Genomic DNA, 17,092 nt, shown 5'->3' with positions numbered 1-17,092 from the left:
CATGGAGGGCGTAGGGTCCTTTGGCACACTTGTGCCGGGTGAAGGTGACCTCGTCCCCTAAATACAGGTCACGACCTCTGTGTCCCTCCGGTAGGTGGGACTCAACGTCTCTCCTGGTCACGAAGACGTCGCCTGGGGTGCGGTGATCCCTGATGAAACCCCACCCATGCTGCAGATTGAACTTTATCACAGTCCCGATGGTACGGGGACCATGCGCTGCACGGGGGTCTCTCCTAGTCCGGCTCTTCTGCTCCGCGCTCCTTATTTGGGCTTGTTGTTCCCGGACCCGCCTCTCTCTCCGCTCCCTCTCGAAGACCTCGAGCTGCTGGCGGCAGCACTCTGCACGCTCCGCTGCGGCCGCCCGAGTCTCCTGAGTGAACCCCATGAGGTCTTCTCCGGTGGGATCCCACTCAAACTGGGTCTCTTCTAGCGGGGGCGACATCCTCTTCATGGGCTTTGGAGCCGGGATCAGGGGTTCGCACATGGCCCTTGCTTTTTGCAGCTCCAGCTGGATGTATTCCTGGGGCCATACGAAGGGCTGCCCATCCGGGCACGTATGCTGGGCGAACAGGTCCTCACCCAGGTGCGGTACTTTAGGTGTTATGGGCGCCGTGGTGGTAGCGGCGCCCGGGTTAACCAGGCCTTGCGACCAGGCCTGGGGCACCTTGAAAGTAAAGGGCACCGTAAGAACGGCGGCGCCCTGTGTTACTTGGCCCTGCGACCAGGCCGGGGGCTCCACGGAGGTAGGGGGCGCTGTTGGTATTGCGTCGCCCGGGGGTACTAGGCCTTGCGACCAGGCCGATGGTACTTCCTGCTTGGCCACGCTCGGGGTCGAGGCGTGTGACGTCACAGGGGCCACGGCTTCCGTTTGAGGCCTAGTCGGCGGCGGTGACGATGCAGCGACGGGCACGGCAGGGGGAACTTCGGGCTCTGCGACGGGGAGCTGGGGCAGGCACGCGGTTTCCCGGCTCGGGGTATAGACGTCCCCTTTACCTGCCTCCGTCCGTTCAGCTCCCTTCTCGGCGCCGTCTCCTGCCTTCATTCCTCCTGCGCCATCCTCAGAGGCGGTCTGTCTCCTCGTCTCGGGTGGCGTGCTCCGCTGACGAGTCTCGGTCTGCTGGGCCATCTCTCGGCTCCACTCCGCCAATGTCTCTCGTTGCACCCGGGCCAACCTCTGTGCGAGGCCCTCCAGCGCAGTCTGTGCACACTCCCGGTCTCGGGGGAGCTGTGTTAGGATCTCCAGCAGGCCTTCTGGAGTGGCGACCTGCAACAGGCTCCTGACCACTGGGTCGGTGCTGCCTGGAGTGGCGGCCCGCATCAGGCTCCTGACCACTGGGTCGGTGCTGCCTGGCTCTCCCTCCATCTCCGGGTGTGCTTTCTCTGGACTCTCTTCCAGACGTCTTGTCTCCGGGTGCGCTCTCTCCAGACTGCTCCAGGCTGCACCCATCTTTGTTCTCTTCTTCTGTCTCCGCCCACATCGAGGGTGGTCCCGGGGCAACTTTGTGATTGTCAGTTCCAGGGGCAGTTCTCTTACGCTGATGGACACTTCCAGCATCACAGTCTCTGTTGGTGGGGGCAGTTTCCGCTTTTGGCGCCATTCTTCGACCTGGCCCACGATGGGAGGTGACCTCTTGCCACCCTCCGGCACGCCCATAATGGCGTCCGCTCTTCCAAGGCGGGAAATCTTTGGAAATGGCGGGAATCGTCTCCCAGTGGCGGGAAACTCCATGGATGGCGGGAAAAAAGCTGCAAATGGCGGACAACCGGCGGGAAACGACCTGTGATGGGGCCCGATGGCGGGGACCCTCCGGAACCGGCAGGAGACTTCTTTTTAAGGTAACGATGAACTTTTCTTCAGGCACGCAGTACCCGGTTGTTGCGGGCACGTTATCCTGCCGACTACGCCAAAGTTGACGCGCCCCCTGGGCCAGTGTTGTTAGGGATACCCGGAGCCGGATCAGATGGGGGTTGTAGTCTCCGAGTGGCTGTGACCCGGTCCGTGCCCAGGGTGTCAAGCTCAGTGTGTGGCAGTCCTTATGATGTTACTAGATGTTATTTTGTGTCGACTACGCCACCCGTTGAATTGCGGTCAATACGGCCGCCGCTGCAGCAGGGTCCACTGAGGCTGGTGATGTGTGTGCAGCTTAGGTAGTATAACCCCCAACGGGAGGGGTATAGCCTCAGGGGGTCAGTTGCAGAGGATGGGGGTTGTGGTGGTGCAGCGAAGATGGAAATGAGACGCAGAGTCGGGCTGTGCAGTTCAGGGTTTGTTTACTTACTGCAGTTGTTCTGGTCACTCCGGCCTTAAGTGACCACCCGAGCCGTGCTGCGTCCACCAGGTCCTGGACTCGGCCAACCCCCAGGTGATTCTGGAGCGTGGTCCTGAGCTCCCTTTCTGTCCTGTCCTCTTCTCTGGCCTTCCCCACCAGGGATCCACCTATGTCCGGCTCCCTCGGGCCTCTTGGTGGTAAACCCTTGTCTTTGGGTTCCCTGACCCTATTCGTGGTCTGCCTTCCGGGTGGATTTAGTGGGTGATCGTGGCAGATCAATCCTGCCCACGACCTCCGGTTCCTGGCTAAGGTGTGCTGTAGCCTCTGCCAGCTTGGGATCCGGTACCCTGTTGCCAACTCTTCACCCTCTGATCTAATTTGGGCTCTTGGAGTTCCTTCTTTCTCCCCCTCTGGGTCTTTCTTTCTCCTCTCTCTCTCTGGGCCTTGGGGCTGCTCTGCTCCTCTGCTTTCTTCCTCTGACTCTGCAAAAGACTGACTGACAGACTGACCCTGATCTAAGATGGTTCCCACCTTATATACTCCCTCTATGTGTGAGCTCAGGTGACCAGCACCCAATGAGCTCCTAGCACTACCCAGACTGCTCCCCCTATCTGCCCCTACACTACTGGGATGTTCCACCCCCCTCCCACTCCAGCCAGGAACAGACTCTGTTGTACCTGCACATTTCTCTAGTGGGAGTACCATCGGTCTGTTCCCCGGAAATGGGATGTGTGTAGTGCATGCAGCCTACTGAGCTCAGTTCCACACTCCATCCTTACCCGGGAGTGGAATACCACACCTCTGGGTTGAGGTGCAATACCCCTGTAGCAGCCGAATCCTCAGGGTGCTACATATGTTCATGCCGGGTATATTGAGTGTAGCAGTGTCTTACCTACGACCTTAAAATAACAGTCTTAAACTTCTTATACCTGGCATGAACATACACAAATTCCCTTGATAAAGACTACCTATTGGTCGAAATGTTGGAAATATACAGTATATGTGGATTATATGGATTTCTTCTGGTGTTTTGTTGGAATAAAATATTTATATAACAAGACTTACTACTATCATCTTCTTCTGTGCTGAGGTTACAATATTACAGGACAATCGTCCTTTCCTCAAGCACGACTATCTTCTTAGCAGTGTTGCCAGCTTGTCTCTAGGTGTGCCAATGAATAGATGGACCAGACTGTAAAGAAGTAGTCAGAGCCTATTCTTCATCTACGTAGAACATGTGGGCATCCACTTTTAGACACATACAAAGGACATATGATCAATACATTTTGCTAGATTGTTTAAGAATAAACTAGTGATGAGTTAATTTACAAGAAATTGATTTTGCCAATTTGCTTGCATTTGACGAGGAAATTAGATCTCAAATTATTTGTTCGGAAGTGAATATTACTGATTACTGATTATGCCTTGAGACTTCTCCAGACTTCATAGAATAATAAATACAGGGTGTAAAAAAAATATCGCACTGCTAACCTAACGACACTGCTATAGCTCCCTTGTTTGTTCTTTTGAAAAGCTTTGACCAGCCTCTTCTTCAGCACTTGTTGTCCTCTTCCGGCATCATCACTCTGCACTGGGCAAACCAAAGGAATGAAGAGGCACAGTAGACCGGATAGGGACTTGGTGAAACGGTCTCAGGACAGGTGATCAGCGATGTGGTTTTTTTTTGTAATCCATTTCCCAGGCCTTTACATTCACATGGAGAATTTAGGAAAGTCAAAATTTTTTGTAAAATTTTGTAAAAATTCAATTCACCTGAAACCAATTTGCTTATCTCTAAGATGAACCCTGAAAAGATATACCCTAGTAGTAAATGCTTATTTCTAAACAGAAATCCAAATAGAGTTGTTTTCTGCAGGAACGTTGTTGTGTCAGATCCTGAGCGTAGTAAATTATCTTACCTCAAAATAGAGGAAACGGTTAAATGACAAATTCAACACTTCTACATCTATTGAGTCCATTAAATGTGTATGAAAGGGTTTTTGAAGACAAATATCGTCACATTAGCCAATATGCGACTTACAATGGGAGAGAATCACTAACCATGTCGACCATTGCAACATAAAAATAGCCTTTGTGCCATTTGCACTTTATAATTAATTCTTTCCATTTCCTCTCCCTTCACAAAAACCTTCTGTTTGAGGCAGCTGTCTACATTTGCTTCATTATGAGCGCACAGCAGAGCCTATTTTCTGTCTTGATCAAGGTCTTTAAACATACTGTCCTTTCCAAAGGTGTTTTTACATCAAGTTATTCATTCAGCAGACAATACTATAAATGTGAAATATATGTGGGGAAAACAGTAGAAGACTATAGCGTGCAGCATGATGTGGAGGATAATAGAAAAACTTGAATTATGTGCTTAAATTTAACGCTTTTTTATAACCTTGCATTATCATTATTGTAGCGAACTTTTATTATGTAGTGAGATTATACAATCACCTTGCGACCCATTACTGACTCTAGTATTTTTGCAAACACTTTTTTAAAAAAGGTTTTCCACCTAAAACAATGGATGTGGGTGACAGCAAGGCTGTTATTGGCTGCTTTATGCTTCTCTGCTGGCATCAAAGCGCTTATAAAGCTTTTTAGCTGAACAGTGATCACCTTTTAGTCTGGTTGTCAGATTGCAAGTCCCCAGCAACCAGCCGGAGAGTGATTATTTTTGTCTTCAGTTCAATTGGCACTGGACTGAGGTCAATCTCTGACATCCCATATAGTCAAAAGTTTCCATTAGTGCAGGACAGTGAGTTGGGACCTCCACCATCACTAGTATGAAGGGGAACAGGCATTAATTTGACATTCAGTAGAGTGATCTTTACAAATAACTTTACACTAAAGCTCATTTGAAACGCATAGAATTGAAGAATGTAAATGTGAAGTAATAGACAAGAACAGATGTACATTCGTTTGTGCAGGAGCATTAGGTTGTCTTCCAAAAGCAACATTTTTTTTCACTCTTTTTCATGGATAGATGAACATAAGTCTGTAGTGTCTTCAGTAAGTCTTTTGCTGATAGCCATACCTTGTTCATCTCCTTTTTAGGATTGGCTATTGTGCTGTTTGAGTAAGCTTAGCAAGTCCTTAATTGTTTTCAGGTCAATTAAGGTACACCTTGGTCTTTAGCAAAGTTTTTGTGGTCTTTTTCAATTTCATAAGACTCTATAACATGTCTTCTCAAGTCTCCTATGGAATTGTTCCTCAATGTATAACCAGTAGTGTTGAGCGAGCATGCTCGACACTGCTCGGTACTCGCCCAAGCATCACGCTACTTGGGATGTTCGGCGAGCACCGAGCATTTCCGGGTTACTCGGGCGGGAGCTCGGGTCTCCGCCCTGCATGTTTGGCGCTCTTTACAGAGCCAATGAACATGCAGGGATTGCCAGCCAGTCACTGTAATGCCGCAGCCATGTTGTTTGTGGGCATCACAGTGATTGGCTGGCCGCACAGCGTCACCTCGAGTATTTAAAACCGGGCGCCGCCATCTTGGACACAGACGCTCCGGATTAGACAGTGTAGGGACAGCGCTGCTGAGCTAGGGAGAGATTTATCCTGCGAAATAGTTAGTGTAGGGTCTGTAAAGGCTGCCAGATCAAACAAACAGTCCTTCTCAGGACTAATATCCATCCCAGATATCAGGCAGGCAGGCAGGCTGTATAGGAGACACAGTGGGGTTATACCAGCAAACGCTGCATTACAGACCTGTGTGCTCCTGTTTATGAAATTGCTGGACTTAGCTCCAGGTCTCGGGGACCAGGAAAAATCCTTTTTTTTTCATCTAAATCCTCTTTTTTTTTTCCTCCTTCACACTGTACAAATACCCGTCTTATTAACCTATTGGTGTCCCCCCCCCCCCCCCAAAAAAAAGTGTGTCTCTGTTTTTTCAGACACAACTATATCTGTTGAAAAGAGTCTGGTATAGGCCACAGAAACAGACGTGTGGTTTTGCAGTTCCACGGGTGAAATCTCTGTATTATCCAGTTTTGTGCCTTTTGTATCTAAAAAAAAACAGTTTGAGTATGTCGCTCACTGTTCAGCCGCAAATAAATATATATTTAAAAAAGTCTGGTATACACCATTAAATTATAACTGTGGTTAATAGTGTCTCCTGATTGTTCAGACACAAATATATCTGTTGAAAATAGTCTGGTATACACCAGTAAATTATAACTGTGGTTTTGCTGTTCCACGGTAAAAAATCTCTATTATCCTGCTTTTGGCAATTTTTGCCGTAAAAAATAAATAGTGTCTCCTGATTGTTCAGACACAAATATATCTGCTCAAAATAGATAGTCTGGTTTACACCAGTAAATTATAACTGTGGTTTTGCTGTTCCACGGTAAAAAATCTCTATTATCCTGCTTTTGGCATTTTTTGCCGTAAAAAATAAATAGTGTCTCCTGATTGTTCAGACACAAATATATCTGTTGAAAAAAGTCTTGTGTAGGCCCGAGAAATACAAGTGTGGTTTTGCAGTTCCTTGGTTCAAACCTCTGTATTATCCACTTTTGGGCCATTTGTATCTAAAAAAAACAGTTTGAGTGTGTCGCTCACTGTTCAGCTGCAAATATATATATATTTTAAAAAGTCTGGTATACATACACCAATAAATTATAACTGTGGTTTTGCTGTTCCACGGTAAAAAAATCTCTATTATTCAGCTTTTGGTATTTTTTCCGTAAAGAAAAACAGTATTATTTTCTCCCTGATTGTTCAGATTGTTTAAAAGAGTCGGGTGTAGGCCAGAGAAATAGAACTGTGTTTTTCCTCTTCCACCGTTCTAATCTACTTTTTATTACCCTTTTTCCATTGATAGTGCGAGTGTAAGCTATTTTACTTCCTTTACAATGGGCAAGGCGCATGGCAAGGGACATGGAAGTGGACGTTCTGGTGATGGTGCGTGCAGAGGACGGGGCCGTGGCCAAGATGAAAATGTGCCACAACCAACAGCCACATCTTCTCGCTCCCACTTCTTGACCGAATTACTAGGGAAGCACAGAACAACAGTATTGCGAACTTATCAGTGTGAACAGGTTAATCATTGGATAGCAGATAATACTTCCAGTTACCTGGGCACCACCACCTCCGGCCTGTCTTCTACACGGTCGACTCTTAGTAGACGTGAGTCTCAACCGCATACTCCTCCTCACCCTGATGCTCCTTCCTCCCACCATGCCGAGTGTCATCAGACAGCAACTGATCCCACACTTGGACACTCTGAACAGCTGTTCAATGGTCCATTTCCAGATTTGTGCCCCTCGCCTGCTCCGCTTGAAGTGGTGGAAGAGGAGATCCCATGTAGCGATGCACAAATATTTGAACAGCGTTGGCCACAGGAATTCGACGCTGGCAATTTGTCACAAGAAGTAGACGATGACAAGACACAATTGCCAGGAAGTGAGGAGGAGGATCGTGGTGCGCAAGTGGAAGAGGAGGAGGTGGTGGATGATCTAGTAACTGACCCAACGTGGCAGGAGGACATGCAGAGTGAGGCCAGCAACACACAGGGGGAGGGAGGCAGAGTACCCCAACAGGCAGTAAGAAGCAGTGTGGTGGCCGAAGACAGAAGGCGGGCAACCGTTCCCCATAACACCAACACGAGGGACGTTGCCAGTACAAGGGGTAGGTCTTCCAGAGTCTGGAATTTTTTTAAAGACTCTGCTGATAACCCCAAAAAGGCCATTTGTACCACCTGCCGTGCCAGCATCAGCAGGGGTGACAAAACTACCAGCCTGACCACCACCAGCATGATCAGGCACTTGGCAGCAAAGTTCCTGACTTTGTGGGGCGAACCCCAGGGTCCACGACCAGTGTCAGCGGGTGTCACCACTGCTTCTTCCGCTGTTGTGCGTGCAATAGAACCCCCTGTTGTGTGTGTAAGGCAATCCCCTGTCCATACTGCATGCAAAGATGCCCCCTCCTCTCAGTCTTCACTTGTTATGGCAGTTTCTCAAGAAACAGCATCAACGTCCACGTCCACGTCCCACCGCAGCGTTCAATTGTCCATATCCCAGGCCTTTGAACGAAAGTGGAAATTCGCAGCTAATGCCCCACAGGCCACAGTCCTAAATTCGGACATTTCACGACTGCTTGTGTTGGAAATGCTGCCTTTTAGGCTGGTGGAGACGGAATCCTTCCACAACCTTATGGCGGTGGCCGTCCCTCGTTACTCGATCCCCAGCCGACACTATTTTGCCCGGTGTGCCATTCCCGCACTACACAAGCACGTCTCCCAAAACATCTGCCGTGCCCGCAACAACGCAGTTACTGGGAGAGTCCACCTGACAACGGACACGTGGACAAGTGCTTGTGGCCAGGGACGGTACATCTCCCTGACGGCACACTGGGTAAACATAGTGGAAGCCGAGACCCAGTCGGACCTTGGGACGGAACACATCCTCCCCACACCGAGGATTGCGGGCCCTATGTCAGTCAGAGGTGCCCCACAGTGTACAGCTCCTGCGCATCATCCTCCTCCACCTCATGTTCAGCCTTCATCTCAGATATCAACACATCAGTTACAAGCTGGAAGCACTGCAGTACTGCCTCCGCCAAACGGCAACAGGCTGTGCTGAAACTCATAAGCTTAGATGAGAAACCTCACACTGCTTGTGAGTTGTGGACAGCTGTGAAAGAGCAGGCAGATCTGTGGCTGAGACCGCTGAACCTACATCCAGGCATGGTCATGTGTGACAATGGCTGTAACCTGGTGGCAGCTCTGAGGTGAGGCGAGATCACACACGTACCATGCCTGGCTCATGTGCTTAACCTCGTGGTTCAGTGGTTTCTTAAATCGTACCCCAAGTTGCCAGATCTGCTTGTGAAAGTACGCCGCCTGTCAGCTCATTTTCGCAAGTCGGCTACAGCTTCCGCCGCCCTTGCTGTGCTGCAGCAGCGTTTGCAGCTTCCGTCACACCGACTGGTGTGTGATGTCCCCACACGTTGTAACTCTACCCTCCACATGTTGCAAAGGATTTGTGAGCAGAAGAGAGCAATTGTGGAGTACCAGCTGCAACAAGGCCGTCGATATTCAGGTCAGACTCCACACATAAGACCTCAGGAGTGGACCTGGTTGTCTGACATCTGTACCATCTTGACAAACTTTTAGGAGTCCACCCAGATGGTGAGTGGCGATGATGCCATCATTAGCGTCAGCATTCTACTTGTCTGTCTTTTGCAACGCTCTCTGCAGAGAATTAAAGAGGAGGCATTGCAGCCAGAGTATGATGAGATGGATCAAGAAGCCGTAGCGGTCAATTACACACAGCCCAGCCTCATCTCATCCCAACGTGCATTGGGGGACAATGAGGGGAGGAGGAGTAGGAGGAGGAGGAGAGCATGGTCAGTCGTCATCTTGGTGAGGACACGGAAGTCTTGCTCGTTACCAGTTTGGCATGCATGGCTGACTTTATGTTACGCTGCCTTAACCGTGACCCTCGCGTTGTCAAAATGTTGGGTGACAGTCATTACTGGTTGGTGACACTTTTAGACCCCCGCTACAAGGAGAACTTTCACTCTCTTATTCCTGAGATGGAGAGGTCTACAAAAATGGGGCAGTACCAGAAGGCCCTTGCAGCCGAACTGTTAAAAAAGTTCCCATCTGAACACACTAGCGGCAGAGGTCACAGTTCGTTGACCAACCAAGGCGTACAAGCGAAAGAGAGGCAACTCCAATCTAGCAGAGGCAGGGGAACACTGTCAACGTTCTGGGACAGTTTTCTGAGACCCACCCAGCTTACAGGCCCTGAGGAGCGGGGTACTCTCACAAGGAGTGGAAAGTTTCAAAAGATGGTGAGGGAGTACCTTGCCGACCGTACCAGCGTCCTCCGTGATTCCTCTGTGCCTTTTAATTATTGGGTATCCTAGCTAGACACTTGGAATGAACTCGCTCTGTACGCCTTGGAGGTCCTGACCTGCCCTGCCGCTAGCGTGTTATCTGAGCGTGTTTTTAGTGCAGCTGGGGGAATTATAACTGATAAGCGCACTCGCCTGTCAACTGACAATGCTGACAAGCTGACCCTTATCAAAATGAACAAGGGCTGGATTGGGCCAGACTTCTCATCACCACCAAATGACAGCAGAGTAACATAAAGTCAAATCCACTGTGTTTTTTCGGGAGGTGTATTCCCATGCACCGCTTCACACCCACACATGGGTATATGCTTCCTCATTTCAGCTGTTTTATGTTCTTCTCCTTATCCTCTGCCTCTACCACCACTATACCACCAGGGTGACCGTGGTCCATGTTGCCATTATTGAAAGTTCTCCGTCCTTATTTTTGTCAGCTTTTGCTTGGAAGGCATAAGCAAAGACTGTGGGAGACCCACTCCCCAATAATGGGAATAATATTTTTAAGATGCTGTACTGTATGGCTCTTGTAAGGGGCATTGCAACTTCCTCCATCCTAATTTTTGGAAGCTTTTGCTTGGAAGGCATAAGCAAATACTATGGGAGACCCACTCCCCAATAATGGGAATAATGTTTGTAATATGCTGTACTGCATGGCTCTAGTAAGGGGCATTGCAAGTTCCTCCGTCCTAATTTTTGGCAGCTTTTGCTTGTAAGGCATAAGCAAAGTCTATGGGAGACACACTCCCCAATAATGGGAATAATGTTTTTAAGATGCTGTACTGTATGTCTCTTGTACGGGGCATTAAAAGCGTCTTGTTAAGCTACTGGGACCTCCAACACTTTTCCGAGGGGCATTAAAAGAGTGTTGTTATACCACTCTGACCTCCACATCTCTTCCAAGGGGCATTAAAAGCGTGTTGTTATACCACTCTGACCTCCACGTCTCTTCTGAGGGGCATTAAAAGCGTGTTGTTTTACCACTCTGACCTCCACGTCTCTTCTGAGGGGCATTAAGAGCATGTTGTTATACCACTGTGGCCTCCACGTCTCTTCTGAGGGGCATTAAAAGCGTCTTGTTAAGCTACTGCGACCTCCATGTCTCTTCCAAGGGGCATTAAAACCGTCTTGTTAAACTACTGCGACCTCCACCACTTTTCCAAGGGGCATTAAAAGTGTCTTGTTTTACCACTCTGACCTCCACATCTCTTCTGAGGGGCATTAAAAACGTCTTGTTAAGCTACTGGGACCTCCACGTCTCTTCTGAGGGGCATTAAAAGCGTCTTGTTAAGCTACTGGGACCTCCACCACTTTTCCGAGGGGCATTAAAAGTGTCTTGTTAAGCTACTGGGACCACCACATCTCTTCCAAGGGGCATTAAAACCGTCTTGTTATACCTGTTATGTTCTGCTACCAGAGCTAAGGAAAGAGAGGAGATCTGTCCCTACGATAGAACTCAGCTGAATCCCTACGATGTAACAGGGAACCTGATCCTGCGATCAGACCTGCTAAAGTCCTAAGCTAGTCTGTACGGAGACCTATAGATGTGGGGAAGGAATCCCTACAAGTACTAAGGACTGGGAGGAATATGGGACACCTCCTAACAGAAATAGTAGCAGACAGACGAACAAACAAAATATAAAGAACATAGAGGTCCGTAGACCAAGCAAACTAACAGAGTTAGATACAGAGCACAGGCTAGCTAGAAAGTAGTTATACAATGAAGTCCAGCAAAGCCAGAAGGGCGGAGCAGGCTTAAATAGGCCAACAAGGTCATGTGACCAGCAAAGGAAAAAAAAACCTAAGAGCAAGGTTCTAACAGTACCCCCCCTTCTAAGAGGATCCTCCGGATCCCCTAGGACCAGGCTTATCAGGAAATCTCCTGTGAAACGCTCTGATAAGTCTGGACGCGGAAACATCATCCGACCTCACCCAAGAGTTATCCTCGGGTCCGAAACCTTTCCAGGCCACAAGATACTGCAAACTACCTCTATACAGTCTAGAGTTAAGGATGCGAGAAATTTCATATTCCCCGTCCTCCACCACCGGAGGAACAGAGGCAGAGGCGTCACAATCCGATACAACAGCTTTTTTCAACAGAGAGACATGAAATACCGGATTAATTCTCCAGGAGGTAGGAACCTCCAACCTAACAGCAGATTGGTTGACAACCTGAAGCACCTTAAAGGGCCCTACAAACTTGGGACCCAATTTCTTAGAAGGAATCCTCAACCGCAGATTCCTAGAGGACAACCAAACCATGTCACCAACAGCGAACAAAACCTCCTGTCGTTTCCTATCAAAGTAGTCCTTAGATTTTCTGTTGGCCTCCTGAAGATTACCACGCACATCCGTCCAAACTCTCTCCAAATCACCGGAAAAATTCTCCTCCTCAGGCACGGCAGATCCCAACTTGGAGAACGACCCAAACGACGGATGTCTCCCAGAACAACAAAAAAAAGGCGAACAACCAGCAGAAGAAGATGTATGATTGTTCAGAGCAAATTCAGCAAGTGGCAGAAACTCAGACCACCCCTCTTGATTGTCTGCCACAAAACAACGCAAGAACTGCTCAACATCCTGGTTTTTCCTTTCTGTCTGGCCATTAGATTCAGGATGATATCCGGACGAGAACGATAAATGAACTCCCAACCTGTCACAAAAGGCACGCCAAAAACGAGCCACGAACTGAGGACCCCTATCAGAAACAATGTCAGTAGGAACGCCATGAAGTCTGACAATTTCCTTGACAAAGGCCTTAGCGAGAGTTTTAGCGCAGGGTAGTTTGACAAAGGGAACCAAGTGACACATCTTGCTAAAACGGTCCACGACCACCCAGATGACAGTAAAACCCTCAGAGGGGGGAAGGTCAGTTATAAAGTCCATAGCCAAATGTGTCCAAGGAGCACAGGGAACCTCCAAAGGACAAAGCAACCCCGCAGCAGGAGTATGTGAGGACTTAGATCTAGCACATATAGTACATTGACGCACCCGCTTAATGACTTCCTTCTGCCATCCAGGCCACCAAAAACTGCGACCCACCAGTCTCTTGGTCTCAGAGATTCCGGGATGACCTGCCAACCGAGATTCGTGACACTCAACAAATAAATCTCTCCTAAAGGTACCAGGCACAAACAACCTCCCATGGGGAGTGTTAGATGGGGCATTCTCCTGTGCTTTAAGAATCTCATCTTCCAAAACGGAGTCCAAAGCAGCTATCACAACACCTTCTTGTAAAATGTTCTCCTCTTTCTCAGCACCGACTATGGGAGAAAAACTGCGAGACAAGGCATCCGCCTTAACATTCTTAGTACCAGGGATGTACGTAACGGAGAAATTAAACAGCGAGAAAAACAGTGCCCACCTAGCCTGACGGGCATTCAGGCGCTTGGCAGCATCAAGATATATCAGATTTTTATGATCCGTAAGAACCTGAACGGGAAATTCCGCACCTTCCAAGAAGTGACGCCAGTGTTCAAATGCGAGTTTAATAGCCAATAATTCCCGATTACCAATATCGTAATTCAGTTCAGTCTCCGAAAAATTTTTTGAAAAAAAGGCACAGGGATGTAATCCATCCCCGTTATCCTGAGACAATACTGCGCCAACCCCCACAGACGAAGCATCCACCTCAACCAAAAACGGCTTAGTCACATCAGGCTGCATAAGGATGGGAGCAGAGGTGAACCTCTCTTTGAGATACACAAAAGCTTCAATGGCCTCAGAAGACCACTGAACCGCATCAGCACCTTTCCTGGTGAGATCGGTCAGAGGTTTGACAATACTAGAAAAATTTTTTATGAATTTTCTGTAATAATTGGCGAAACCTAAAAACCTCTGTATCGATTTCAAACCAATAGGCCTAGGCCATTCCTGTACAGCTTGAACTTTAACCGGGTCCATCTCAAAACCTTCGCTGAAGATAATGTAACCCAAAAAACTAATTCTCTGTACAGCGAACTCACATTTCTCCAGCTTAGCAAAAAGCGAATTGTCCATTAACAACTGTAATACCTCACGTACGCTCCGCCAATGAGACTCCAGATCCGGCGAATAAATCAAAATGTCATCCAAATACACAACCACATTTTTGCCGATCAAAGGTCTCAGGATGTCATTAATAAGATTCTGAAAAAATGCAGGAGCATTAGTAAGACCAAAAGGCATAACCAGATTCTTAAAATGACCCACAGGAGTGTTAAAAGCAGTCTTCCATTCATCACCCTCCTTCATGCGCAACATATTGTATGCCCCCTTAAGGTCAATTTTAGAGAACCACTTGGCCCCCATTAACTGGTTAAACAGATCAGGAATCAATGGCAGTGGGTAAGGATTGCGTACAGTAATTTTGTTAATCTCACGAAAATCCAGACAAGGACGTAAACCGCCGTCCTTTTTTTTTACAAAAAAAAATCCAACCGCCACAGGAGACTTAGAGGGCCTAATGTGACCGGCGGCCAAACTTGTCTGTATGTATTCCTCCAAAGCCTTCCTCTCAGGAATAGTAAGGTTAAATAAACGACTTTTAGGAAGAGTCGCTCCAGGGACAAATTCAATAGAACAATCATAGTTTCTATGGGGAGGCAAAACCTGCGATTCCTTCTCAGAAAAAACTCTCCAAAAATCCTGAATAGGAACAGGCAATTCTCCCCTATCCAAAGCTGCAATACGCCCGTTACAACACTTGTCATAACATTTATGGCTCCAGGATTTAATTTCATTGGTAGACCAATCCAGTACAGGATTGTGAAATTTTAACCAGGGCAATCCCAATATTACTGGAGAAGGCAAGTTATTCAAAACTACCAAATCCAATTTCTCATGGTGAACACCATTAATAGTGAGAGGAAATTCACAGACCTTGAGAGTAATATTCTTCAAAGGGGAACCATCCACAGAAACCACAGCAATGGGGGATGATAAAGGTTCGGGTTTTAAATTGAGTCTTTCCAAGAATCCCCCATCAATTACATTCAGAGTAGACCCACAATCAACAAACACCCGAAATTCCATTAATTTTTCCTGAGCAATCGTGGAAGCAGCTAAAAATACACCCTTGGAATTTAAACAGGCAATACGGGCATGACTGACCATTTTTTTTTCTTTCTTCATACGAAGCTCACAGCCTTTAATCAAATGACCAGATTTTCCGCAATAGAAACACAAGCCTTCAGAAAATCGACGGTCTTTTTCTTGAGAGCGAGGTGCCACCGATCCAATCTCCATCGGTTCACCACTGTTAGTACACACATTCTCATAACCAGAAACTGACATAGCAGAGGATTTGCTCTCATTAACCCTTGCACGCAGTCTCCTATCCACCCGTATAGCTAATTGCATAGCCTGTTGCAAATCTTCAGGTGTAGGATAAGCAATTAGCAGGTCTTTAACCCTTTCACTGAGCCCAGCAAGAAATAGATTTTTCAGAGCAGAATCGTTCCACCCTATTTGAGTAGACCAACGACGGAAATGAGTACAATATTTTTCCACATTACCTGATCCCTGTTTCAAACGTCTCAACTCAGTCTCAGCTGATGCAACACGGTCAGGATCATCATATAATAGTCCCAAAGCAGAAAAAAAACTATCCACTGATCTGAAGCATGTATCACTAGGTTGCAAAGAAAAGGCCCACTCCTGAGGCTCTTTGCGCAAAAGTGACATTATGAACCCTATGCGCTGGGATTCATCCCCAGAGGACTTGGGTCTCAAACGAAAATACAATAAGCAAGTATTTTTAAATGAAAAAAATTCTCGATGTTCACCAAACAATAAATCCGGCAAACATACCTTAGGCTCCAAGAAATGTGCTCCAGGACAGTTACTCACGTGCTGACGGAGCTCGGCCACTTCCAGAGAGAGTCCCTGCAGGCGATGAGCCAAATCCTGAACCGACACCATGATGGAACAGAAAAATCTTTCCTTAGAGAATTTGCTGGCTGGACTTACTGTTATGTTCTGCTACCAGAGCTAAGGAAAGAGAGGAGATCTGTCCCTACGATAGAAGTCAGCTGAATCCCTATGATGTAACAGGGAACCTGATCCTGCGATCAGACCTGCTAAAGTCCTAAGCTAGTCTGTACGGAGACCTATAGATGTGGGGAAGGAATCCCTACAAGTACTAAGGACTGGGAGGAATATGGGACACCTCCTAACAGAAATAGTAGCAGACAGACGAACAAACAAAATATAAAGAACATAGAGGTCCGTAGACCAAGCAAACTAACAGAGTTAGATACAGAGCACAGGCTAGCTAGAAAGTAGTTATACAATGAAGTCCAGCAAAGCCAGAAGGGCGGAGCAGGCTTAAATAGGCCAACAAGGTCATGTGACCAGCAAAGGAAAAAAAAACCTAAGAGCAAGGTTCTAACAATACCACTTTGACCTCCACGTCTCTTCCAAGGGGCATTAAAAGCGTCTTGTTAAGCTATTGCGACCTCCACCACTTTTCCGAGGGGCATTAAAAGTGTCTTGTTAAGCTACTGCGACCTCCATGTCTCTTCCAAGGGTCATTAAAACCGTCTTGTTAAGCTACTGCAACCTCCATGTCTCTTCCAAGGGGCATTAAAAGCGTCTTGTTAAGCTACTGTGACCTCCACCACATTTTCAAGGGGCATTAAAACCGTCTTGTTAAGCTACTGTGACCTCCACGTCTCTTCCGAGGGGCATTGAAATGTTGTTTTTAATTACCTCTAACCTTCACGACTCTTCCAACGGGCATTGCATTTCCTCCTAATTTTAGTCAGCTTTTGCTTTTCAATGCAAAGGCGAAAACTAACGGAGACCCACTCCCCAATAATAGGTAGAAGGTTTTTAGTACGCTGTAATCAGCGTCTGTTTCAAGGGGCTTTGCAGTTCCTCATAATTTTTGGAAAGCCTTCCATTCACTGCTTAGGCCAACAGTGTACAGGAGACCCAGTTGCTATAAATGGAAAAAACGGTTTAGTTAAGGCCCT

This window comes from Phyllobates terribilis, unplaced genomic scaffold (assembly GCF_046119375.1).
Source record: "Phyllobates terribilis strain yellow unplaced genomic scaffold, ASM4611937v1 Scaffold_8__6_contigs__length_399053987, whole genome shotgun sequence".
NCBI classification, from domain to species: Eukaryota; Metazoa; Chordata; class Amphibia; order Anura; family Dendrobatidae; genus Phyllobates; species Phyllobates terribilis.
Note: the sequence above shows the minus strand (reverse complement) of the source record.